This window comes from Echinops telfairi, unplaced genomic scaffold (assembly GCF_000313985.2).
Source record: "Echinops telfairi isolate 266 unplaced genomic scaffold, ASM31398v2 ScPeMD7_3533;HRSCAF=4204_0, whole genome shotgun sequence".
NCBI lineage: Eukaryota > Metazoa > Chordata > Mammalia > Afrosoricida > Tenrecidae > Echinops > Echinops telfairi.
This window is the reverse complement of record NW_022107431.1, coordinates 5,765,076-5,790,850: the sequence shown is the minus strand read 5'-3', so window position 1 is coordinate 5,790,850 and position 25,775 is coordinate 5,765,076. Positions and strand designations below refer to the sequence as shown.

Below are 25,775 nucleotides of genomic sequence, written 5' to 3'. Positions count from 1 at the left end.
TCAGAAGCAAAGCAGAACAAACAAAAGTGAAATAATGTAATAAAACGTAATTAAAGTAGAAAGCCTGGGCTAAGGAACAGGGGAATCAATTCTGCCTTTTATAAGGGTCAGTATATTTATTGATGGATGGTCAAATTTAATCCTGAGCTTCTTGGCATCTACTGCTGGAAGAGGAACGTAATATACTCCCCACTGCACACAGAGGCAGCTCATCAATCCCAGAGGGGAACCGAAGGCTTCTCTACAAAGAATTTTCAGACAAATTGATCATGAAGCATTTTAAATATGTGCAGTATGCTGTATCTACGTTTTTGTCTCCTACAAGAAATTCTAGTTTTCTTCTTGAAAGATACCAGTAAGGGTCAAGTACTTTTAATTAAAGCATTTCCCAGGGAAAACAATTTCTCCTGAGATGGAATTGACCTGCCGCATGTATTGGGGTCCAACTTGATCCTAGAACAGAGTTCACAGTACCACAGCCGGGCTTAGGGTGCGTGCTGTCTGAGTGCGTGCAAGAGCTCTTTGTTTACTTCACAATAGATACAAGATCACCATTTCTTTTGTCAGCTGTTGCAAGAGGAAGTGTGAGAAGCCAGCACTGAAGTGAGTGAGTGCACAAAGCTGGGTGGAGGGGAGGAGGTCAGGTTCGAGAAACTTCTGAGAGGGAATCATGCTGGATGAAATCAGAGAGACCAGGAGGACCCAGGAAAGACATGGTAGAAGTGGACAAGGCTCAGAGACTAGAAAGATCCAGCTACCAAGACATTCTGTTTTCCATTTTTCTCTTAATAAGATAATTGCCACTTTCTACTCTCTGTGCCAGGAAATGTTATATCTTAAGTTCTATTTATTACGTATTGTCCTTAGGTGCCATCGGGTTGGCTTCAACTCACAGCAACCCTATGTACAACCGAACAAAACCGTCTGGTCCTATGACTTCCTCTGAACTGTGGTCATGTTTGCGGCCGCTCTTGAAGCCACCGTGTCAACCCATCTTGTCCAGGGTCTTCCTCTTTTTCACTGCTGCTTTACTTTACCAACATGATGTGCTTTTCCAGGGACTGGTATCGAAAGTATCTGAGAAGAAAGTCTCACCATCCCTGTTTCTAAGGAGCACTCTGGCTGTACTTCTTCCAAGACAGGCATGTTCTTCTGGCAGTCCGTTTCCTTCTAATGCATCGATTCTTCTTCAGTCTCCTTCATTCAGCGCCAACTCGCACAGCATAGGTGAAGGTAGACAGTGCCATAGCTTGGGTTAGGCATACCTTCATCCTCCAAGTGAACACCTTTGATTTCATCCTTTTAAAAAGGTTTCGCACAGCAGAATTGCTGAATGTAATATGGGAACGTCCTTTGATTTCCTAACAGCTGCTGCCATGATTGTAGATCCAAGTAAACTGAAATACTTAAAAGCTTTAAGGAAACATTTAAAATTTTTAATTTTGCATATTTGATAGACTATATGCACACACAGATATATATTAATAACTCATTATGCCACTAGGGTTATACACACACGTGTGTGTTTGTGTATATATATGTGTGTGTATGTATATTTATATATGTATCTATCCCTGGTAGTATATTTGGTTATGAATTGAGATTGCTTTCTAACCACAGGTCAGTGGTTCAAACCCACCAGTTGTTCCACTGGAAAAAGATGAGGCTGTCTACCTCCATAATGATTTAAAAGTTTTAAAAAAAACAAAGGAGGAATCAACTAGATGGCAGTGAATTTTAGTTGTTTTGATTCACACACACACACATATACCTTTGAGTAACATACATATGTACTCATAGATATGCATTATTTGTGTATTTTGTGGTGTGGATACTTATGATAACTCACTGGCATGTAGTAAAATCTGACTCGTACAACCCTACAGGACAGAATATAGCTGTTCCTTTTGGTTACCAGAGCTGTGAATTTTTGAAGTTGCAGACAGCCTCATTTTTCTCCCTCAGAGCAGCCAATGAGTTTGAAGTTAGCAGCTGACCCCACTCTGCCATCAGGGCTTCTATTACCTATGATAGTGCATATATTATATATATGGTGCTTATATATAGTATATATAATTCATTTCCTTCTAACCTGCAGATGTTTTACACATTATTAATAAGCTCTTCATAAGCTTTTAAAAGACATCATAATATTCTGCCCACTCAATATGCCCTTAGTTTACATAATCGTTTATCCTTCTTTTCGGCTTTAGGTATTATGCATAATGTTATCATGGATATTTTTGTAGCGAGGGATGTTTTGTGTTTTTAAATGTTTCTCCGAGATGTGATTTCTGTGGAAGTACTGGGTCAGAGGGCCTGGGGGTTGGGGCGGATCTGTACTGTCGCGGGCCATGTTCAGTGGGTCTGTTGGGTTTCTTCCTGAGGGCTTGGTAGTTTGACTACCCCAGGCCCCTCCTGCCTGCCATCTGCCCGCCCACCCTGCCCAGTGTGGAGCAGTACCTTGGCACCTCCAAACCCTACTCTAGAGATGGGCAGAAAACATCCAAGGCTATAGCGCTCAGGTTAGGACCTGGCATCATCTCAGTCATGGTGGCATAGTGGGTCACGACTGGGCTGGTAACCCCAGAGTCGGCAGTTGGAACTCGCCAGCAAAGACAGCCGAGACCGTCTGCTCCTGTAAAGATTGGCAGCCTCGGAAATCTCAAGGGTCACGTTCCCTCAGTCCTGGAAGGCCGCTCTGAGTTCAAATCAACTTGCCGGCTGTGGGTCAGAAAGCGCAGTCGTGTTTGGCTGCTGACCGAGGGTTCTGCAGGTCCAAGCCCCAGCTGCTTTGAGGGAGAAAGGATGGTCCTTGGCTTCTTTCGTTCAGATTCACTGCCCTGGAACCTTGTGGGGCAGTGTGGTCTGTTCTGTCCTACCAGGTCACTATGACCTGGAATTGGCTCAAAGGCAGTGGCTTTAGGGGACCTTAAAAATATACTGATTCCTGAATCCCACCCTGAAAAAATTCTCATTTCAACTGTTCTCTGGTTAATTTACTTAGTGTGTAGCTGAGAACGCTTGGGAACTTAGTATTATGGGAACCAAGCCAAACGAAGCTCAATTCTGACTCATAGCAACCCTATAGGACAGGGTAGAACTGCTCCTGTGAGATTCCAAGAGGATAATTCTTTAGGGGAGTAGAAAGCCTCATCTTTCTCCCATGAAGCTGCTTGCTGGTAGTTTCAAACTGCTAACCTCGCAACAGCTCTTAGGATTCTGAGAAGACCTCAAGAAGCTGTTTTTCAAATAGCTATTCATTTTTTTCTTAGTCATATATTAAATAATGTTCCAGTCCCAATAATTCTTGCTATGATTCCTATTTTGTCACAGACGGCGTGATATTCAGATATTTGAGAGGGACTTTTAACCGATGTCACAGTATTTTCATTATTACAACATAATATATTTCAAAAACTAGGAAAGTTAATTTCTACTATTAATTCCTACTCCTAATGATTCTTTTAGGTTTTGTTACTTTAGCAGTTTAATCATCCCAACAACTTTTTAATAATACGCCATACGTCCCTCTGCAATACAATGACTCTTAAATCACTAGGGCAGCAATTGCCTTCTCATCACGGCACCTTCTCATCATGGTATCTGGTAACAATGCACCAACCGTTTCAGTTTTGTAAGTAGTCAGCTTCCTATGATCCCTTTTTATATCTATTTTATATCCAGTAACCTCACTCACCCAATTTTTAAGGTGACATTGCTCCCATGGAACCACATGCTTCATGTTAGTCATGTGTCCACATAGTAAATCCCTGGGTTAGAAACAGCCACCACAGGGACACCTGCTTCTTTCCTTTCATGGGATACAAGTTTGCCCTCGCTTTGAAAGGATGGGGGGAACCCCTCTCTCACTCTGAATGCTGTCGAGTGGATTCTGACTCATGGTGACCCTGCAGGAGAGAGCAGAACTGCTCCTGTGGGTTTCTGAGACCCTGATTCTCTCCTGGAGGGAGGCGTCTTTCTCCCAAGAGGGGAAACCCCTCCTGGCAACTATCCACCAAAATCACCTTCACTTACAATACAAGCAGCTTTGAAATCACTGAAAAGACTTCCAGCCTTTGCACCAAACCAACTGCCATGAGACTCTTAGAGACCCTGCGGTACAGAATAGAACTGCTCCTGAGGATTTTTAACATTAAATCTTTCAGGGGGCAGACAGCCTCATATGGCTCCCTTCCACCAGCTCTCGGGTTCGAACCACCAACCTTCTGGTTAGCAGCACAATGTTTAACCCGTTGCACCACTTGCTCACCACCATTGAGTCAATGCTGACTCATAACAATGCCTGTGGGTTTCTGAGACTGGTAACTGTTTATGGGAGTCAAAAGTCTCATCTTTGTTCTGAGGTACTGCTGGTGGTTTTCAACTGCCGACCATGCAGGTTGCTTCCCAGCACATAAGCACTACGCCACCAGGGCTCTTTTTTTTCTTGCATGAAAACCAAAAAACAAACTCACTGCCATCAAGTCAATTCTGACTCATCATAACTGACACTAATGGGTTTAAAGTAGAACTGCTCCTAAGAAGGGGTTCCAAAAGCTGTAAATGTTTACACACACAGAAAGCCTCTTCTCTCATGAAGCAACGGGTGGGTTTGAACTCCTAACCTTAAGGTTAGCTGTGGAAGGGTTAACTCACTATGCCATTAGAACTCCTCCTATTGTTGTAAAGCCCTATTTTCCAAAGTGGGCAATATCAACCCCTCGAGGCACTAGAGCCATCCAGAGGGGCTACAAAATCAGGTACCTTCACTTTATCCTGGGTGATAGGCTATGATACAAAAATTTAATTTCTGGGCCAGGGGCTGGGCTCTGAGTAATTATTTTTCAGAAAGGAGGGGCAGAGGGTCAAAGAAATTTGGGTACCCAGGTTCTAAAATAAAGTTCAAAAAGAACCAAGAACCACATGCACCTGTCCCAACTTACTTAAAAATTCAAAGTAAAGACACCCTTAGGATCAGGTGTGATTTACAAGCTAGGGGCTGCCTGTATGTACAGAAACTGTATGTACAGAAACTATTGCAATAGACCAGGTGTTCGTCATCTCTGTGGAATAACTAGTCATGCTGTATTATAGTAACTTTAAATTCTTTTAAGTCACCCTTTGATCTGGTAGAACACACATTAAACCTGTCAACAGGAGCTTCAGCCTCACACCCCATCCACATCCCTACCCCCGGGGTAGCCGGGACCCCACATGTCTTTCCATTGCGTTTTTGTGCAGCTGGGCATGAGAGAGAAATGCATCTGTGAGGAAGGAATTCATAGGAGTACCTCCCACCTTGGCTTTTCATGCTAACTCAGGTTCACTTAGTCCACAGTAGGGGAGCCTGCCAGAGGTGTCCATGTGCTGTTCCCCATTGTGTCAGCACAGAGCAGTCACAGCTGGATGAAAGACACTAGCCCCTCTGGATGTAGCTGTGACACAGGTAACAATGAGAGTGGTGCAGAGGAAGAACGTGGTTACCTGCTCAGTCCAGGTTCTGCTTCCTGGTTCAGGAGGTGCCTGTGCTGAGGCGTGAGCTGAGGCATATTGATTCTAGTATTTCTTAAAAGTTAGACACAAGGTATGTAACTTTTCATTGCTACTATTACATGCCATCAGGTTGCTTTAGACTCATAAGGACCCTGTGTACAACAGAAAGAAACTTTCCCAAGTCTTAAGCCAGCCTCAGAATCATTGGTATGTTTCAGTCTATTGCTTAGGCCACTCCGTCAATCCATCTCGTTGATGGTCTTTTTTTCCATGGACCCTCTACTTTACCAAGCATGATGTCCTTTTCTCAGGAAGCAGTCTCTCCTGATGACATACATGTCCATATTTAAGTTTACGAGTTGACTTTTATTAAAACTATTATTTGTGTTGGGGTTTACAAGATTGCTTCTTAAGCGTTATTGTCTCCTTATTATTCCTATTGCCCTCGTCATTTCTAGTGGGCAGTTCAGGACCACATATCCTGTTCTACTCCAGGGTATGTAGGCAGGCTGTTTACCTGCTGAATCATCTCGCATCTTATTAATCTGTTGGTTTGTTTGTTCTCTTCTGGAGAGACTGCTAGTTATCTCCGTTGCCAGATCACCACAGCCCTGTGTGTGGGTCTGTGTGCACAGACGCCTGAGTTAACCACAGGTAGAATTGCTAAGTCATAAGTCGTACTTTCAACTTTAATAGACTTTTGGTCAATTTTCTCTCCAGTGCCTGGTGATTTATATTGTGACAGGCAGCTGATAAGAATCCTTGTTTCTAAAATCTTAGTCATCATCTGATGATCTTAAACCTAAAACAGCTCATTTCAAAGGTATGAAATGGTGTCTGGTTTTAATTCTCCATCTCCCCAGTGACACTGATAGGACTATCGTGTCAAAGATTATCAAGCTTCTTTCTCTGTTGTTCACCTGCAAAGCCTTGGCCCATTTTACCCTATTTTAACTTTATCGATTTTTCTGTTTTATTTTATTTTTCCTGGTTGGGGGAATATTCATAGCAAAAGCACACATGAATCCATGTATGTGTGATGCAGTGGCATTGATTCCATCCTTCCGACTGTTCGTGGGCATTTCGTTCGCATCCACTTCTCTGAGTGGCTTCCTCCTCCCAGTCAGCATCAACCCATTGACCCCGAAGGTCGTTGTCTACCCTTTCAAGTGGCTGCTGCTGTGGTAGACCTTGCTGCCCGGTATTCTGGGTGTTGATCTTGTAGGATTCATATAGGTGGTCCATGCCCATTTCTTCTGGAAGACAGACCTGTCTGTGACTTGGGACTTTCCCCTTTTTTTCTCATTTTCTTTGATGCACAGACATTCATCACAATTTAAGATAAATTCCTGCATTTTGTGAACCTTTCTTGTCCAATTTTGAATGGAATTGTACCAGATGCAGAAGAACTGACGGCCCATAGAACCCATTTCACTTCTTCACTGGACAAGATATATTTCCTTAAGAAACTTTTCTTGTGAGAATTATTGATTTTGATCAGGATTTTTTACTTTTAGGCAGCTAAACATAAGCCTTTTTCTCCTTCAGTCTGTTAATGTGTCCAATTACATTACTCAATGATATTCTGAAGTCTAATCTCCCTTGAACCACTGTATAATTGAGACACCTTTAGTTTTAACAACATTCAATCCACCAGAAAGCCAGAAACTGCTTTCTGAGTCGACCCTGGAGGGAGGAAGGGCTGCCCCAAAGGCTTCCCAAGGCTGTAAACCTTCATGGGGGGCAGACCTCCTCCGCTTTCTCCAACAAAGCAGCTAGGGGTTACTCCTTCCTGGCTAGCAGTCCATTGCTTAACCCATTGCTCCACCAGGGCTGCTTGTAACCCTCCCAATGTCCCCTATAGTTTATTGCCCAAGGCTAGACCTCATCGCCGCTGTGGATGGGAGGGTTTACTACGTCAGACTCATCCCATGGGCTGGAGGAGGGTCACCTTTCCCAGAATTCTTTGCTGCCAGAACACAATGATGTTTGTATTACCTAAACAAACAAACAAACAAACAAAAAACCGAGTAATGAATGACTATTGGGAAGAAAATTAAATATTATGTACTACATTTGAATTCTGGGGGGAAAAAAACCTGTTTGAATATAATTTTAATATTATATTCTGTAATAATTGCTTTCATTGTAAAAGGGGGGAAATTCTTCTTTAGACTCTTGAATCGATACCTAAATGAGACACACACAAAATCTCAAATTCCATCTGCTAGAATAAATCACTCTTAAATTATTCCCTGAAAACCTCTAAATGGTTTTTGAGTTAAAATAGGAATCAAACAGATTTTGTTGTTCTATTTTAAAATTCAGTGCCTGCCCTCAACATATTCTCCCAGCTACTTTTATTAACAGAGTTGATTAACTTTACGGATGGTGCATCTTACTCTCTCTCTCATTGATACATGGATTTTCCTAGTTTTGATAACAGATTTCTTCACATTTATACTTTTACATATTAGTTTCTCTGTCTCCATACTCCATAGTAACTTTTCCTCCTTAGCGTTGGATTGGAATGTTTATTTCATGTCTTTTTATGTTGAGACCTTTTAAAATAGAGACTATTCAGATTACTGTAAAAGACATGTAATTGTATTTTTTCTTTCCTCTTTCATAGCATTTTTATTTGGGGGAGGTTATTTCCCTCCCTTAGTTAGGGCTCAATGATAATTTTTTGTTGTGCTCTTTGTTGTTAATAGACTTAATTAACTGATGGCTAGGTAATTTGATTTCTAGGCGTTCCCTGCTTAGAATTTATTAATGTCATCATTTTGATCTAAAGTAAGATGATTTTCTAAAGTGTCTGTAGAAACATGAATAAAGGCATGTTTTATCTATACTTATTCTAGATTATTAGTTTCAGAGAGCATGTTTTCATGCAAAAAGTTACCAAGTCCATCTGTATGAAGCTATGAGTAGTTGAATAATCCTAACTCAGAAGGATTGAGTCCATTGTAGGCAATTCTAAAATCAATAAAATTTGGTCTTCCCCTCTAATTCTTTCTATATCTCTATCTAATCTCATAAGGCAGCAAACTTACTTAGCTTTGATAAATTGTTTGAAGATTTTAAAAGTAGCACTTTGTTTACTAAAACCCCACCTCTGAACATGTATGACTCTTGTGATTTTGACTAATGAGGCTAAACTGCAAACGGTCTTCCCAAAAGAAAAGGAATCCAACTGCACCAAGTTGTCGAGTTGTACTGTTTTTCCACCTCTGTTATTCTTATCAGGGGACCTACTTAGGAATTCTGAACATGACCCGCCAATAGGTAAGATTCATACCCATTCTTAATGGAAGGACTCAGGATTTCAGAATTCATTGTCTGTGTAATTTCTCTTTTAAACTTTCTTTAAAAGATATATTTATAGCTTCAGTGTGTATCATTCATATTTAATGCCTTTAAATGAAATTTCAATAGAAGATGCAAGAAGCCCTTTGATTTTGCTTCTGCTTCCTTAATACAAATTGACTTCAAAACCCCTGTGCCACAGGGGACAGCTTGTAGAGACACCTAGGCCACCCAGTGGTGACTGTGGACTGTGGAGAAACACATCGAGGGAAGGCTGACTTGGTGCGGCACTGAAAGGGAGGGAAGAAACACTGAGAACCAGTGTTGGGAATGGAAGACTTGAAGCTGCAAAGCACGCCTGGAGCCGGTTAGTCCAGGGCAGTAAAAGAGTGCTATGTGCAGGGAGAGATTATTTCTCCCCTTTCAGTTTTCCATATCCCTGCAAGAATTAATACCTGAAGAAAAATGTAAGCTGTCTTTATCCACGATTTGTTTATTTCCCCAAGATACTATTGTTTAGGAAAGAGCATGTGAATTGATTGTACCATAAAGAATAATTGCATTGTATAAATAATACTTTGTATTTTGCAACTACCCTGTAAAAAATTCAAATTCAACTCATTGATAGAGCATAGTTAGTAAAAAAAAAATACTAGGAAAAATATGATGATCTAATGAATGTCAAGTAAAATAACGAACACAAGATAGATCATGCCTAACTACTCTCCCTTTGTGGTTCTCAGTTAGCAGAGATTTCCGCAGGGAAGTATATTTCACCAATTGCATGTGCTCAATGAAAGTTGCTATAAAAAATAGTCCCTGAGACAAACAGTAAATCCTTTACCAAATCTGTGCCCTTACCTTGATTTTTTTATGAGCAACGCTGTTTCCATGACAATAGTGCAGCTTTACTGTATTCCAAATTAAATAAAGTGACACACCTTTAAATGTTTCCACATGAAGGTTAAAAACAAATCAATCTAAGCACCCTATGTAACTATGTTTTAGGGTTTTATGTGATGTAGTGATTGGAGATAGCACAAAGGAACGACTACATTGAAGACATCATGCTCATTTAGAACTGTAACTGGGGTGCATCTGCTTATAACTTGTTTCCATTTGGAATTTCTTCAGTGAATGATAAACACCATAGCTACTGGTGCTTACACTAGCTTATACACACATGCACACAGTAATTTACATACACACCATTATCTTCTGATATTATTAGGGGTAATTATTAAACTCTTTCAGGAGGAGTCCATGAAGCCTAGATTTTATAAGATACAATGGTGTGTTAGATCAGGTCGACTAGAGAAACAAATCCAGTGATACTCATATGTGTGTAAGAGAGAGCTTTATATCAAAGAGCAATTATATATTGAGAAAACATCCCAGCCTAGTCCACATCAAGTCCATAAGTCCAATAGTAGCTCATATGTTCAATAAATTCAGATATTAGCCCATATGTCCATAAATTCCTCTTTAGACTCATACATCCCATGCAATGATGCCAAATGCAGGAAGATCACAGGCCAGTGGTATGTCCAGTAGCAGTGGAAGCATCTCAGCCCTGCTGCAGGTCTCCACGTGACTCTTCCAGCTCCAGGACTCTGGCTCCAGCAGTGTAGCTCCATGTGGCTTGTCAACAGGAATGTGTAGCAGAGAGATAGAGTGTGTCCCGCCTCCAGGGAAGAAGATAAGAAGTCCCAGAATCCTCATGAGAAGGCCATGCCCACAAAGAGAGATTAATCAGACTGTGACCTGATTGACAGACACCCCTTCTCTCAAGTTGACAGGAGATTTTGTAATTGCCACAAATGGGAAGCATGAATGGCCAGTGTTTGACAGACCTCTGCCCTTCACCCCATGCTGATCACAGTGTAGTAGTCATAAAGATACTGACTCAGTGTTTCTTGATTGTTTGATCTTAGTGTGCTTTGTGATAGTAAATCACCTATAAATAAATTCCCTTCCACGTATTATACATCACTTTCACTTATATGGAAAAATATAGATGGCTAAGTGACTAGGAGCTTGTTCATATATTAAAAGATCCCCCTCTCTCTGTAACACCTTTTGTCATTAGAGGACATGGAGCCAGTTCTGAATCCTAGCAACCCCATGTGTCACAGAAAGAAACTCTGTCTGCTCTCTGCATCCCCTTAGTGTTGTTATGTGTGAGCCCTCTGTTGCAGCCACTGTGTCAACCCATCTAATTGAGGGTCTTCCTCTTTGTAGCTAACCTTCTACAGCAGTGGTTCCCAACCTTCCTAATGCCACAACCCTTTAAGACAGTTCCTCATGTTGTGGTGACCCCAACCATACAATTATTTTCTTTGCTACTTCATAACTGTCATTTTGCTACTGTTATGAATTGTAAATATCTGATATGCAGGATATATTTTAATGGTTACAAATTGAACATAATTAAAGCATAGTGATTAATCACAAAACAGTATGTGATTAATATTGTGAAATACGTGTTTTTTGATGGTTTTAGGTGACCCCTGTGAAAGGGTCATTCAACCCCCAAAGGGGTTGCGACCCACAGATTGAGAACCACTGTTCTACGGTATCAAGAACAGCATCTTTCCCCAGGGACTCATCCCTCTTGATAACATACCCAAAGTACAAGAGACAAAGTCTTGTCTTCCTCCATTCTAAGGCACATCTGACCATACTTTTTCTGGCAGTCCAGGATATATTTGGTATTCTTCACCAACACCCTAACTTAGATATGTCTCACCTCCTGTATTCCTTATTCATTGTCCAGCTTTCAGATACACATAAGTCAATTGAAAGCATGGCTTGGGTCAGGTGACCTTTAGTCCCCAAAGTGACATCTTTGTCATTTAAACATTGTAAAGAGTGTTTACACCTAACAAACACAAACCCACTGCCATCAAGTTGATCTCAACTCATAACCACCCTCTATAGGGTTTCTAAGATACCAAACCTTTACAAAGCAGTCAGCCTCCCCATCTTCCCCTTGCACAGAGGCAGGCAGGTTTCCACCCTCAAACGTGTAGCTAGAAGCCCAATGGCTAACCCACTGCATCACCCAGGCTCCTTGTAAAGGGCAGAAGGCAATAGTCTTGCTCCTATCACAGGCCAGGTTCAACATATGGGGATTTTTCTTTGGGGTGTGGCCAGCACCAACTTTATTTTACAAGAGATCAAAGGATAAAGAAGCAGGGGCCACAAGAACCTACTACCTACAAGAAAGAACTGGGAATGGAATGCATACCATAGACCTGGGATCACTGCAGTGGGGACTCTGACCCCAGGGAAAACTGACGCCAAGACAGACGAAGCTCTTCAGTGGATACAGGCCCACAGATGCTGAAAGGACACAGTGACCCCTCTCCAAAGACGTCGACGATCAAGCCTCCCTCTAGAGCTGACCCCTGAATTCAGACTCCTTGCCTCTTAAACTGAGAAAATAAATGCATCTTTGTTAAATTCATCAACTTGTGTTTCTATTGTAGCAACACAAGATAACTAAGATGGGTTAGTTGTGGATCCAAGTAAAATGAAATCCTTGACAGGTTATATCATTTTTTCCATTTATATGAATGGAAAAGGAGTTCTGGTGGCATAGGCTGCTAACTGCAAGGCCAGAAGTTCAAAACCTCTAGGTGCTCTGAAGGAGACAGATGAATCTTTCTATCGCCTTAAAGAATTATAGTCTCAGAAACCCACCCAGGCACTTCTACTCTATCCTATAGGAATTGACTTGATGGAAGTGAATTATAATGTGAGGACTTTTGTGTTCTTTATGTTGAATTGTATCCCTTCTGAAGGCTGTAGTCTTTGATCTTCCTCGGTCAGCATCAAGTCCTCTTTACTTTCAGCAACCAAGGTTTTACCATCTGCATATCACTGGTTTTTCAAAGAGTCTTCCTCCGACCCTGGTGCCATATTCATCCTTCTTCATATAATCCAGCTTCTTGGGTTATTTGTTAAGCAGACAGGCTGAATAATTATGGTGAAAGGATGCAACCTTGTTGTATACCTTTCCTGAAATTAAACCAGGTCGTACCCCCGCGTTCTGTTTGGTTTTTCAGGTTCCACATGAAAAACATGACATAGTCTAGAATTCTTCAGGGTGTCCTGGTGGCATCATAGGCTAAAAATTGGGCTTCATTCTGCTAGGCCAGCAGTTCAAATCCACCAGTATCTTCCTGGGAACAAGGGGCAGCTTTTTGTTCCAGTAAAGATTACCGCCTTGGAAAGTCCATATAAAGTGGCTGTAGATTAGAATCTACTGGTAAAATGACCTTTAGCCTGTTATTTTTACAAGCACATGTTAACTTGATTGATTTGACATGTGTCAAGACATGGTAGTCCCGCAGAATCAGAGGAATTTTATCCACTGCCTTTTACATTAAAACCAATAGAGCAAAACCCATTGTCATCTAGCCCATTAAGACTCATAGAAACCCTGTCTAGTGCTTCTGAGTCTGGAAGCCTCCAGCATTCCTGGAGGGGTGATATGAGCCCCTAGTTGTGCTCATGGGAGGATCCTGGTGTTGGGTTGCTAACTACAAGTTCAGTAGTTTGAAACCACCGGCTTCTCCATGGGAGAGAGAGCCTTTCCATCCTGCAAATAGTCACGGTCTAGAAATCCCAGAGGCAGTTCTATCCTGCCCTACAGGGAGGCTAGGAGTTGAAACAACTCAATGGTAGTGCGCTTGGTTTTATGGGAGACTCAAGTTTGAGAGGATGTTTCCGGTTAAATGCCACCTCCATCATTCTCTGAGCTCAATGTTCCTCGTCTTTGGGTGCTGGAATCAGTTTGGAAACATAGATTTGGATTCTGATTCAAACTTGTGCCTCTACTGCATCACTGTAAACACCTCACTTACTTCTTTCCCATTAAATCCTCCCCAAACCAAGCCACTCACTGCCAACGAGTCCGTTCTGACTCACATCCACCCTTTGGCTAATTAATCTGGTGATTTTGGGTTTCCCAAGGTTGTTGATGTTGTTAGGTGCCATTCAGCTGGCTGGACTCATATTGACCCTAAACAAAGCAGGAGGAAACACTTCCTGGTCCAGTGCCGTCCTCACAATTTTTCTTGTGTTTGAGCCCATGGTTCAGGCCACCGTGTCAGTCCATCTTGTTGAGTGCCGCCTTCCTTTTCACAGGCCCTCTCCTTTACCAAGTATGATGTCCCTACCGCCAACCCCCAGGGACTGCTCTATCCTGATAGTGTCCACAGTAAGTGAGATGAAGCCTCATCGTCCTTGCAGCTAATGAGCATTCGGGCTGTACTTCTTCCATGACAGATTTGTTGGTTCTTTCGGCAATCATCAACACCATAATTCAAATACATCAGTTCTTGCAGGCTTCCTTCTCTCGAAACTCTGTAACCATCATGTTGATTCCAACTCATGGTCTTCTCTACTCACTGCTGTGACTTTCCCAAGATCAGCTCTGGAGTGACATGGTGCTTGTATTAAATCACTGGAAGCATTTCAATTATATCCAATGAGCTTAATGTACTCAGTAGTACAGTAGTACTCAGTAGTAATGTAGTCACTCCATCCTTGGATACCTCCCAAGGATTTTGATTTCCTCAATTTTGCAGATCCACATCAGAAGGGAGTCCTCATGGCACTGTCAGGTCAGGAGTCCAAAATCACCAGGTATTAAACAGTTCCAAAAGTTGTCTACTGCTAGGCTTACATTGACAAATTCATGGACACTTGATGTGTCCTTGTTCTATAAAAAACTACCCTGACTCGAATTCGATCTTGCAAGTCTGGCTAGACCAGAGGAGGTACACTGGTACAGATAGGAACTGAAAATACAGGGAATCCAGGACGGATGAGCCCTATAGGACCAGTGGTGTGAGTGGCAAAACAGGGAGGGTAAAGGGAGAATGGGTAGGAAAGAGGGAACCGATTACATGGAACTGTGTGTGACCTCCTCCCTGGGGGACAGACAACCGAAAAGTGGATGAAGGGAGACGTCGGACAGGGCAAGATATGACAAAATACCCATTTATAAACTATTAAGGGCTCATGCGGGAGGGGGGAGCGGGGAGGGAGGGGAAAAATGAGGACCTAATGTCGGGGGTTTAAATGGAGAGAAAATGTTTTGAGAAACGATGTACAAATGCGCTTTACACAATTGATGTGTGTATGGATTGGGATAACAGTTGTGTGAGCCCCTAATAAAATGTTAAAAAAGAAAAAAAAATTAGTTCAGCTTATTAATGGATGCATTTCATTTACTCTGTTTTATCTCCATACTCCTCACTTCTTATAGTGACAATAAATGACAATTGTCATTAAGGAGTGAATCAGCTGAAATTCATCAATATATTGGAAATCCAACTCAGAATCATTTATAGTAGAAGAGACATATATTCTTACATTGTCAATAACTTTGCAAGTGAAAATTCATTTTTAAAGTATCCATGAGATGCATGTTCAGGTTAATAAGTGCAATTGTAGAGAATGGCTTATCAATGTACATTGGTCACAGTCCTAGGCCTCCTCTCCCTCGCCCAGCACTCTGGCCCTTTAGTTTCATCTGGAGAAGTTGAATACATTTAAAAAAAATAATTTTATTGGGGGCTCATATCACAATACACTTATGCATTCATTGTGTCAAGCACATTTGTACATTTGTTGCCATCATCATTTTCAAAACATTTTCTTTCTACTTAAGCCCTTGGTATCAGTTTCTCATTTCCCCCTCCCAACCTCCCTCACGAACCCTTGATAATCTATAAATTATTATTTTTTCATGTCTTACACTGTCAGATGTCTCCCTTCACCCACTTCTCTGTTGTCTGTCCCCCAGGGAGGGGGTTATACATAGATCATTGTGATTGGTTCCCCCTTTCTCCCCCACCACCTTACCCTTACCATCCTAGTATCACTACTCTCATTATTGGTCAAGGCGGTAAAGGGAGGCATCAGACAATGCAAGACATGAAAAAAACAAACCAACTTTATAATTATCAAGGGTTCGTGAGGGAGGGATGAGAAAAAATGAAGAGCTGATACCAAGGGCTCAAGTAGAAAGAAAATGCTTTGGAAATCATGATGGCAACATATGTACAAATGTGCTTCACACAATGGATGGATGTATGGATTGTGATAAGAGTTGTATGAGCCCCCAATAAAATGATTTATATATATATATATAAACAGTATCTCCAGACTGCAGTGAAATTCAGTACACTAGTACAGTGGTACCGACACTAGTACAGCCGCTGAGACTAGAGCTGGCGGCAGGCAGGGCAGAGACAGTGAAGCTCTCTAAAAATAGGCAGAGTGCCGAAAGGGTAGGAAGTGGCTGGAGAAAGCAAGAGGGGAGAAGAGGAGAAGAGAGAGAAGAATAAGAGAGAAGAGGCTTAGACAAAGATGCTCCCCCTATTTATAAGTCTTCGGGAGAGTAGTATATCATTTAAACAGGAAGAGTTCCACACATGGTCCTGCTGGGAAGTTTTTTGAGTGAGGGAATGGATGTCATTCTTTTAGGGACCTAGGGATCCATTTGCAGCTGCAGGCAGCGATGCTGGTGTGTGGCTGGGGAGGACGAGAGGGCAGAGTGAATTTTGAAAACAAAAAAAATAACGGGTTGCAATCTGTAGCACTGCTGCTAGACCCTTTAGTGGTCCCTTGGCCTCTGTCTCCTCTTGGGCTAAGAAGACAAACTGCCACTTTGCCTCACAGTCTCATAGTCTGTGCTGATGCTCAGCTCTGTTTCACAGTCTCCTTGCTGCAGCCTCTGGTCATGGTTCGGCTCCTTTGCTCAGCCCCATGGTCTACTTGCCTGGGTCTCTGATCTTGTTGGGCGCTTTCTTTCTCCTGAGGTCTTAGGTGATGGTGCCCTGTGATGTTTCCAGAAGCACATTTGAGAGTTCTAATCCTCAGCATTCTTGCCCACACTCTATTAGGTGCATGACAGTAGCTCATTGATATTTAAATTTGTTTACCTGATGGGGCTGAGGAGCCCTGGCAGCACATTGTGCTAAGTGTTGGGCTGCTCACCACAAGGTCAGTGATTCAAATCCACCAACCATTCCACAGAAGAAAGATGAGGCTTTCTGTTACAGTAAAGATGAACATTCTCAGAAACGCCAAGAAGCAGTTCAACTCTGCCCTATACAGCTGCCAACAGTTGGAATTGACTGGATGGCAGTAGGTAATGATTTTGAAGTCTTTTTCATGAAGCCCCTTTGTATATGATTTATAATAGTTCTTCCATCCTGTAATTTCTCTTTGCGTTTCTTTAAAAAGTGGTATTTGAAGAACAAGCCATTTTAATTTTGGTGAAACGTTATTTTAATGACTTTTTTCTTTAGGGATCATCTTAAGCTGGCTGAGTTCTCTAGAGAAGGAAAACCAATGAAGCTTATATATGACAGTCTATGCTGAGAATTTTATCTCAAGGAAATAGCTCACACAGCTGCAGAGGTGAGCAGGTTCCAAGCATTGGGTCAGATGTCATCTTGGAGGCTTGTCATGACTCACATAGCTTCAGGAGCTGATGAACTCAAGGTCTATTGGTAGGTTTCTAGTTACAGAGGAGAATAAATTGAAGGTAAGATGACAGGCTGCTGATGATCCCAAGATCAGCAGGTTATATGGCAAGATGCTACCTCAAGTCTATAGAACTGAAGGTTAGGTGTTGAACTAGAAACAGTGTCCAGACCCAGCAAAATGCAAGAATGCCCATATATTGGAAGGAGGCCACACAACCATAGGTCAAATTCCCTTTCATTTGATTTATTGCTCATAACAGATCTCATCATGGAAATGATAACATGAAATCCCATCATGGGATATGGCTACAGTTTAACTGTGAACAAACACTGTGACTGCTGGCCCCGCCAAGTGGACCAGGAGCTGACCCCAGGAGCTTTGTATTAGAAATCTTTGCTATGCCCAAAGACAGCAATATATATATATTGTTTTTTTTCTTTCCTTTTTATTTTCTTCTTCTAGAAGTTTTACATTTTCCCTTTAGGGGAAGGCTTTAGGTCTATAAGTCATTGTATATGGCGTAAGGTATGAATGATGGTCTCTTCTTTTTGACATAAAGATGCTCAATTGTGTCAGAAAGCTTTGATGAAAATGCTATCTTTTCTCCACTGAGTTCATTTTTAATCACTTCCCCATATGCGGGTGGGTCTGTGTCTGTGTGTCTGCTCAGCGTCAGCTGACCATCTTTGTGCTGTTGTCACAACATATTGATTACTGGATAAAGCTTTATACTGAATCTTGAAATCAGATCTGTCAGTCTTCCAAATTTTTCTTCTTTTTCAAAGTTGGCTTTTCTGGGTCCTATGAATTTTCTATGAGTTTCATAAGTATGAATTTCTGCCAACAAAAAGCTTGTTAGGATTTTAGTAGCAATTACAGTGAATGCATAGTTCAATTTGCGGAGAACTCATAGTTGCCTAGTGCTATAGTAAGTAGGTGTTACTGTGCTAATACATACTATTAACAGTATGGTATTGGCACAGAGTATGAATATACTTTGGACTGCCTGAAGAATGAACAAATCTCTCTTGGAATAAGTACAACCAGAGTATTCTTTGGCAGCAGGCATATGAAAGGTTATCTCACACACATTGAATATGTTGGCAAGAGGGAGCAATCCTGGAGAAGGACATCATACTTGATACAGTAGAGGGTTAGCAAAATAACAAAAAGGATGACCACCAAGGAGATGGATTGACCATGGATGCAAAAATGGTCATGCAACAATTGTGAGGATGGTTCAGGATTGGACAGAGTGTGGTTCTGTTGCACCTAGGGTCTCTGTGACTTGGGACTGATTCAAGGGCACCTACCAGTAACAAGAGCAGCAGTAATGCAAGTGCCACAGCGAATGGCGTTAGTAAACTAACTTTCAGTTTCTCACAGTTCTGGAGGCTAAGGTCCAAATCAGGGTCTAGATGTGTAGATTTCTTTGGGGAAATTTTCACCTTGTGTCTGGTGTCTGTCAGTGATCCTTAGGGTTCCTTTGATTGTGGACAACCACACCATGCCCTTTGTCTTCTTCATGTGTCTTTATCTTTGTGTGCATCCTGGTCTTTTTATTTTATGTGCTATTTTTGAAAAAAAATATTTTTCATTGTATTTTGTTATGCTAATGAATACTATTGATCTAGTATTTCACATGTGGATCATGTAAACACCATATGGAATGTAGTAAACAGTTAAATAAGAAATGCACTGACCATCAATGCCAGAATCTTTGAATAGGTGGTTGTAAGTACAACCAACTGTGCAATATAATCAATATAATTGACACGATGATAAAAACAAACCTCACAATAAACTAATTCTAGTTCATATGATTTAAAAAAATTAAACTGCATTTAGCGCAAGATTCTGTTTTATCATATATATCATATACCATGCTGTAAACTTACTGAACTAAAATATTCTGTATATATTCGAGTATAAGCCAACCCAAATTCCAGCGAGGCACCTAATTTTACCACAAACACTGCATTAAAAATGTGCTGAAAAACTCGGCTTATACACCAGTATCTACAGTACATAGCCATTTTTCAAACTTAAGGGAAAAGGGAAAATGTGGAACTGAAAAATTTTACATGTATGTATACATTGAATGGTATTGTCCATTGAGTTAGATTTATTATATAGTTTTCTGTGGCATGTCTGCTAGCCTCCATAACAACCCAAATCATTATTCCCCCACAAAGATCTACTTCTGTATAGAGTAGAAAGAAACAGTGGTTAAAAAAAAACAACAAACCAGATTCTTCAAGCTCCAACAAGTGTGTCCCAAATACCATGGTATGTACTGCCCCTTGCTTGCCTTAGTGCTGATTTCTAACAACCACATTCTTGAGCACTCTGAGCCTGTGCTCCACGTGGAGCCTCGAGCTGCCTCAAGGCAGTATCTCCCCCCTGGATACCTGGACCCATTCTTTCTGGATCCAGCCCACCTGAATCGATTTTGTTAAGTATTTTTCTTGCACACTGCACAAGGTTTCTTCTCCATTCTCACCTGGTAGTGCACTTCTTTCTGGAAGCATCAGCTCATCTTCTTGAGTGAATCTGGAGGCTTCTAAGAAAGTCACTTCACGATCTGCATCAAGATCCTTCGTGTTTCCACAGAGGATGATCACAGTGTCCTGACTAGCCAGCATTCTGGCATCTGTTAGCCAATTAGAAAGCTCATTGTAGGTTTCTTGGTGTAGGTCTTGGACACGGCCATCTGTGACATCTTGGAGCAGTGTGGCCTGGTCTTTTTTATTTTTAATCAAATAATTCAGAAGTTAATAGGTTTAGCATCTACCTGACACTGGCGTTACTTGGATGAACTGATTGTGTTATATTAGGATGCATTATGGAAGGTGATTATACAATGTTACATCTTATTATGGAAGATGATGGCATTATACTATATTGCATTACATAATATTACATATGTAATCTGCTCCATCCAAGGCCAAGTGCTTAATCTTGAAGAAGGACGTCATGCTTGGTAAGGTTGAGGGTTAACCAAAAAAGAGGGAGGCTCTCAATGAGATGAATTGGCACAATAGCTGCAGCAAAGGCTCAAACATGGCAATGACTATGAGGATGGCACAGGATTGGGCAACGTTTCATTCTTCTGTGCATGGTCCCTATGCATCAGAACTGACTCACCAGCACCAGCACCAACACTACCCCATGTCAAGAACTAGCCCATGACAGTGGGAGTGAGGAAGCCTCAAGGAACCAGCGGAACATTGTGTGTTTCATCGGTGCTGTACTGTGCCCTAGTTGACTCATCCCTTCCTTGTGACCCTTCTGTCAGTGCATGTCCCATTATCATGACCCCAGTCCTGCCTTTCACTTTAGGTTAGACTGGAGCATGTGCACAGGTACAGATAAGAGAGAAGAGATCATGACACATGGCATCCAGGAACAGGAAGGGGAATAGGGATACCAGGAGGATAGGGGGAAGGTCGGAGAGTAGGGTAGGAGGAGGGAACCAATCGCAATGATCAGCACATAATTACTGCCATCACCACCACCACCTCCACCACCCCAGGGGGATGAACAACAGAAACTATGAGGAAGGAAGACAGTGGTCAGAATAAGATATGAAAATAATAATAATTTATAAATTATCAAGGGGTCAAAAGGGTGGGGTGGAGAGAGGGAAAAAGAGGAGCTGATACTAAGGGCTCAATGGAAAGTAAATGTTTAGAAAATAATGATGGCAACATATGTACAAATATGCTTGATATAATTGAGCTGTAAGAGTCCCCAGTAAAATGATCTTTTAATAAAAAATAAAGGAAGAAAGAACTAGACTAGTATTTGGGCCAAACAATTGGGAATTATGCCCTAGCCAAGCTAACACATAAAATTAGCCATTACAGAGATCTTAACAATATCAAGTCTTCTGATCTGTGAATATCGTATTTATTAGTTGTTATTTATGATTTATTTCCAGAATACTTAGTGGTTTTCAACATATAATCCTTATAATCTTTATCTGCTTTAAAATGTTAAGTTTTAATTATGAATGTTTTTGTTTTTCTATATTTATCTCTTTTTGATACCTATGTCCTAGTTTACTGAGCGTTTTTAAAAAATCCGTGTTTAATGGATTTAATCTAAATAATATACTGCAGCCATGGAGATGAATATGTGTGTGTGTGTGTGTGTGTGTGTGTGTGTGTGTGTGTGTGTGTATTTTGATGAATTCTTGGACAAGGCACTCTTCAGCACTTCAGAATTCTTTCTTTGGTGCTCTGCTCTGAAAACCCTGACCACCACTGTCACCTGGGCTTCTCTGTCCCATCTTCCTGACTCAGGGTATTTGCTGGGTTGCCCTGGACCTGCCTCTCCTGGCATTGTCCTAAAAGTTATTAAGGCTCGGGAAATCATAGCATTGGCCTCACTTGTTTCCTGTCTCTTGGGGCTCAGTGTCATTCACTGGTATCCAATGTACTTTAGCTTCTTCATCCGTCCATTTTTGCAGACATCATCTGTTGAGTTTCTACTGATATGGACGTGATACATAATAATTTACCTGACTAACCCCTTTCCTTACTTCTTTGTATTTCTCCCTTTAATAGAGCTATGCTCTCATAGTAACCTCAGAAACTTCAGATACATTATTCAGACCACACTGTTTCACTGCATCCTCTATAGATCATGTCTCTCCCTCGGACGCTTTCCAAGATACTTCTCCCTTTTGACTCCTCCTCTTCCTGTTGGCTTCCACTTCTCAACCATGGTTTTTAAACCCAGAGACGTGTAACACTTTTTATTTTATCCTTTAGCTAGAAAGCATTATCTGCATACTGGTTGATTTTGGATGTTAAATAACCAGTGGATAATATTTAACTCCATCATGAGAATTCAACATTTGTTCATTGTGCGATAGAAGGGCCAGTTAACTAGATAGGAATATTCTGACCCCAGCCTCCATCCTCAAAACACACAAGCCTTTCTACTGATTACATTCCTAATGCAAAGTTCAAATAGATTCTCACTCCGTCTGCACTCCATTTTCCCATACAAAAGTTCTTGCCTGTGTATGCGTGTGCGTGTGTGCATGTGTGCATGTGTGCTCGCATGCACGCGCGCTCACACACATTCCTTTCGTTTGCTTTTGATGTTCATTTTTGTTTTTATTATTTCTGTGACCCAAAGAACCCTGGTGGTTCAGTGGCTACCTGTTGCACTGCTAACCTCAAGGGCAGCAGCTGGACACCACGGCCCCTCCTCTGGAAGCAGATGTGGCTTTCTATTCCCATAGAGAGTTGCGGTCTCAGAAACCCACAGGGGCAGTTGTACCATGTCATGTAGGATTACCATGCGTCAGAATTGACTCAGTGACGGTGAGTTTGAGTTTTTTAGGTTTCTTCCAACCAATCCGGTCATTTTCCAGATCCCCGCCCCCCACCCAAACCCCCACTCCCCCCAAAACCTAGAAAATGGGAAAGGTAGGGAAGGTCACTTTGAGAATAAAGCCACTGAATCACGACTTTCCATGAAACTATTGAGAAGCAGAGCAGGCCACAGCCTTTTACCATTGTTCCTTCTTCCCATAAAGTTATGGTAACATGCTCATTCTTGTCAGGTCTCAAACAGGGTGACGTCTCATGAGCCTGCTCATCACATGAGGTGTCTTCTTTTAAGTCTTTACTACAAGGAATAAACGGAAAACAAAACATCAAGTTATCTCTTGTTTTGCTAAGGGTACAGCCGTCGTCTCATAATCTGAACCATCCTCCTCAGTCCATTGATCTTTATGCAGTACTAAATTTAGGGTTACTATCTGAGATTGACTAAAGTATTGCTATACAACATTATGAAAAAAAAGCCTTCATAATTCTCCCCATGAAAATATGCTTTTGTGTGTGGTTGTTTTCTCTCTGCTGTAGGTTACCCAGCATATATTAATGTTTAGAATTTCTCATTTAACACCATGGTAGTTAGTGCTTTACCATTTTGCTTCATTTGTTGGGATTTAATAGTCCCTTGTACATAAAACTGAAATTTATGGCTGCATTCATTTATTTTCTTCCACAGATATCTTAGGACTCCTTCACATTTTATCAGGAGCCATAAATTTATTTCCCCTAGAGCCAACAGCTAGTTTTCCTGCTGACCTAGATGTGTGCATGCAATTTAGTCGGCAGATTTTGAAAATTTGAGTGATAGCACATTAAAGTAGAATAATGAACCAATAAAATTTTTTATAGCATTCAGAAAAATTATTTTTCAGGCATTCACACTGTCATTTCATGCGTTAAAAATTATTCCAGGATCATAAGTTAGGCCATGTATTCCTACGGCTTAAAATACCCACCAATCTTTCCTGGTGATCACATGACTTGGTCTGCCTGGAAGATAATCACAGTGTACTCGGTTTAGAAAGCCTAGACCAAGCATTTGTAACTAGATTATTTACCTTTAGGTAACAGAGCAAACTTCTTGCGAGACTTTTCAAATGGATTGACAGTGTTTCTCTTGTGTGGAGTGCCAGGGATTGGCACCATTATAGCCTTTGTCTTGGGGTAGGGTCTGCCAGTGTATGGCCTTGGCATATCCCTTTCTAAACTTCAGCTGTTTCCTCTGCAGATGGAAATACAGCTCCAAGTTCAGTAGACTACTGTGAGGATCAAGTGAACTGTCCTGGGCAGGAGCAAACACAATGCCCAGCTACATGGAAGTCCCCAAGCATTATGTGTTCACCCTCCAGTAGCTTTCATACTCCTCACACATCTGTTAACATGTAATTGGCCTGTCCTATAACCCAAACCTTTAAGGATTTTATTAGACTCTAATCTGCTCAGTGCTTTAGCCAAGCTGGATCGTGAGTTATGTGCTCAGGAAGGCATCCTAATGCTTATGAGCCACTAAGGTACTATTTGGTGTTTGCCTAATAACGTCACTGGCCTTTCCCACAGCTGACAAACGCATTTCATTCAGCAAGGAAGAGCATCCCTCCTGAGGCTCTCACCCCAGCGATGGGTGCTTCCACACCACGCACATTGTTTGTATTTGGGTTGCAGAGGAAGCATTTGAAAATGAGTGGCAGCTATCCCTATTGCTATTTCTGGTTTCCATTATGGCGAATGAAGAAAATCTTCATGCTTTTCCAGTACCCAGTCCAAATCAAAGAACAAGAGAATCCCAACCGACGCATTTTTAGATTGGAGTTTGGCAAGTAAATGCTTTAATCCAAATGAAGAGCTGATGGAGCTTATTCATCTCCTCACTCGTCATCTGGGCGTTGGTTTCTAGTTGTTCCATATTTCTGCTGTACTTCAGTTCAACGGCTGCAATGAAACACCACCATTTTTCCCGCAAGCATTCTGAAACCTTCACGCTCGTTGCAAGAAAAACAATATGAGTGTTCTATAATATATGATCCTCCATCCGTTGTAGGTTTTCTTTTTCAGTTTTTAGTCTCGGTCTTAATTGTGAATATCAACTAGAGCTTCTCAGATGAGTGATACAGTCTAGTTTTACATTTTTCCAACTTCCCAAACACACTCTTCATTTTCCCTAGACTGGGCCCAAAGTGCTCTGTTTGCATTTATAATCAGAAATTGATTGGGTTGCTGTGGAAACTGGAAAAGTGAATAGCTGGGTTGAGGGAAAGAACAAAAGAGTATAGAGGATGAAGTGGCATTATCATCCTTGTCTACCCTCCTCCCTGACTGTCTTTTTGATTCAGGACATTGATAGATGTTCCACGCTGGAACCCAAATGCTTCTCGTCAGAATACGGCTTTGTGAGCAGCGTTAATCCTGTAGATTGATTTGATACCAAATGCCTTGATTACATATTTAATTTGTTTCTGCACTGAACTATTTTGTTTCTTTACACAGAATGAGATTTGTTTTCATTTTGTTCATATTTCCAAGGCACACCTCAGGAGGGGAAACACAAACAAACCTGGAGCATGGTAAAATACTGCCTGGAAACCAGACTTCCAAAGCATGCCAATTACCCAACATGCTCAACTCACGGCCATTGAGTTAATGCTGACTCACATCAACCCTATAGCACAGGGTAGAACTGCCCCTGTGGATTATCAAGACTGTACATCTTTATGGGAATAGAAAGCCTCATCTTTCTTCCCAGGATCATCTGGTGGTTTTGAACTCTTTACCTTGTAGTTAGCAGCCCAACCTGTAACCCACTAAGCCCCCAGGTCTCTTAGTTGCCCAACAAGAAGACCCAAATCAAGTGAGGTAAATTCACTTAGGAAGGTAGTTTTAATCTTCAGGTCTACAGAGATCCTGGAAGAAATAAGATCTAGTTTATTCACAAAAGCAGAAGCAACCACATGAAAGCAAAGATATAAGATGCATCCCCATTGGTTAGCAATGCCTTTAAAGGGTTTGTGTGTTCAGTTTGAGAGTTGGAGGCAAAGATCACCCAGCGTTGATATGGGTCATCCAGGCAATGGGGTGTGACATCAAAAGAAGGAAGTGGCCTTGAGT

The 25,775-nt window shown here is 41.4% G+C and overlaps 1 protein-coding gene and 1 pseudogene across 1 annotated transcript in view; one reads left to right on the top strand and one right to left on the bottom strand.

The window, feature by feature from the left end:
* PACRG (parkin coregulated) overlaps positions 1 to 25,775 on the top strand; it is a 590,873-nt gene that overhangs the window by 10,089 nt on the left and 555,009 nt on the right. The gene's annotated exons all lie outside the window — the stretch shown is intronic.
* LOC105978526 lies at positions 19,642 to 23,819 on the bottom strand (annotated as a pseudogene).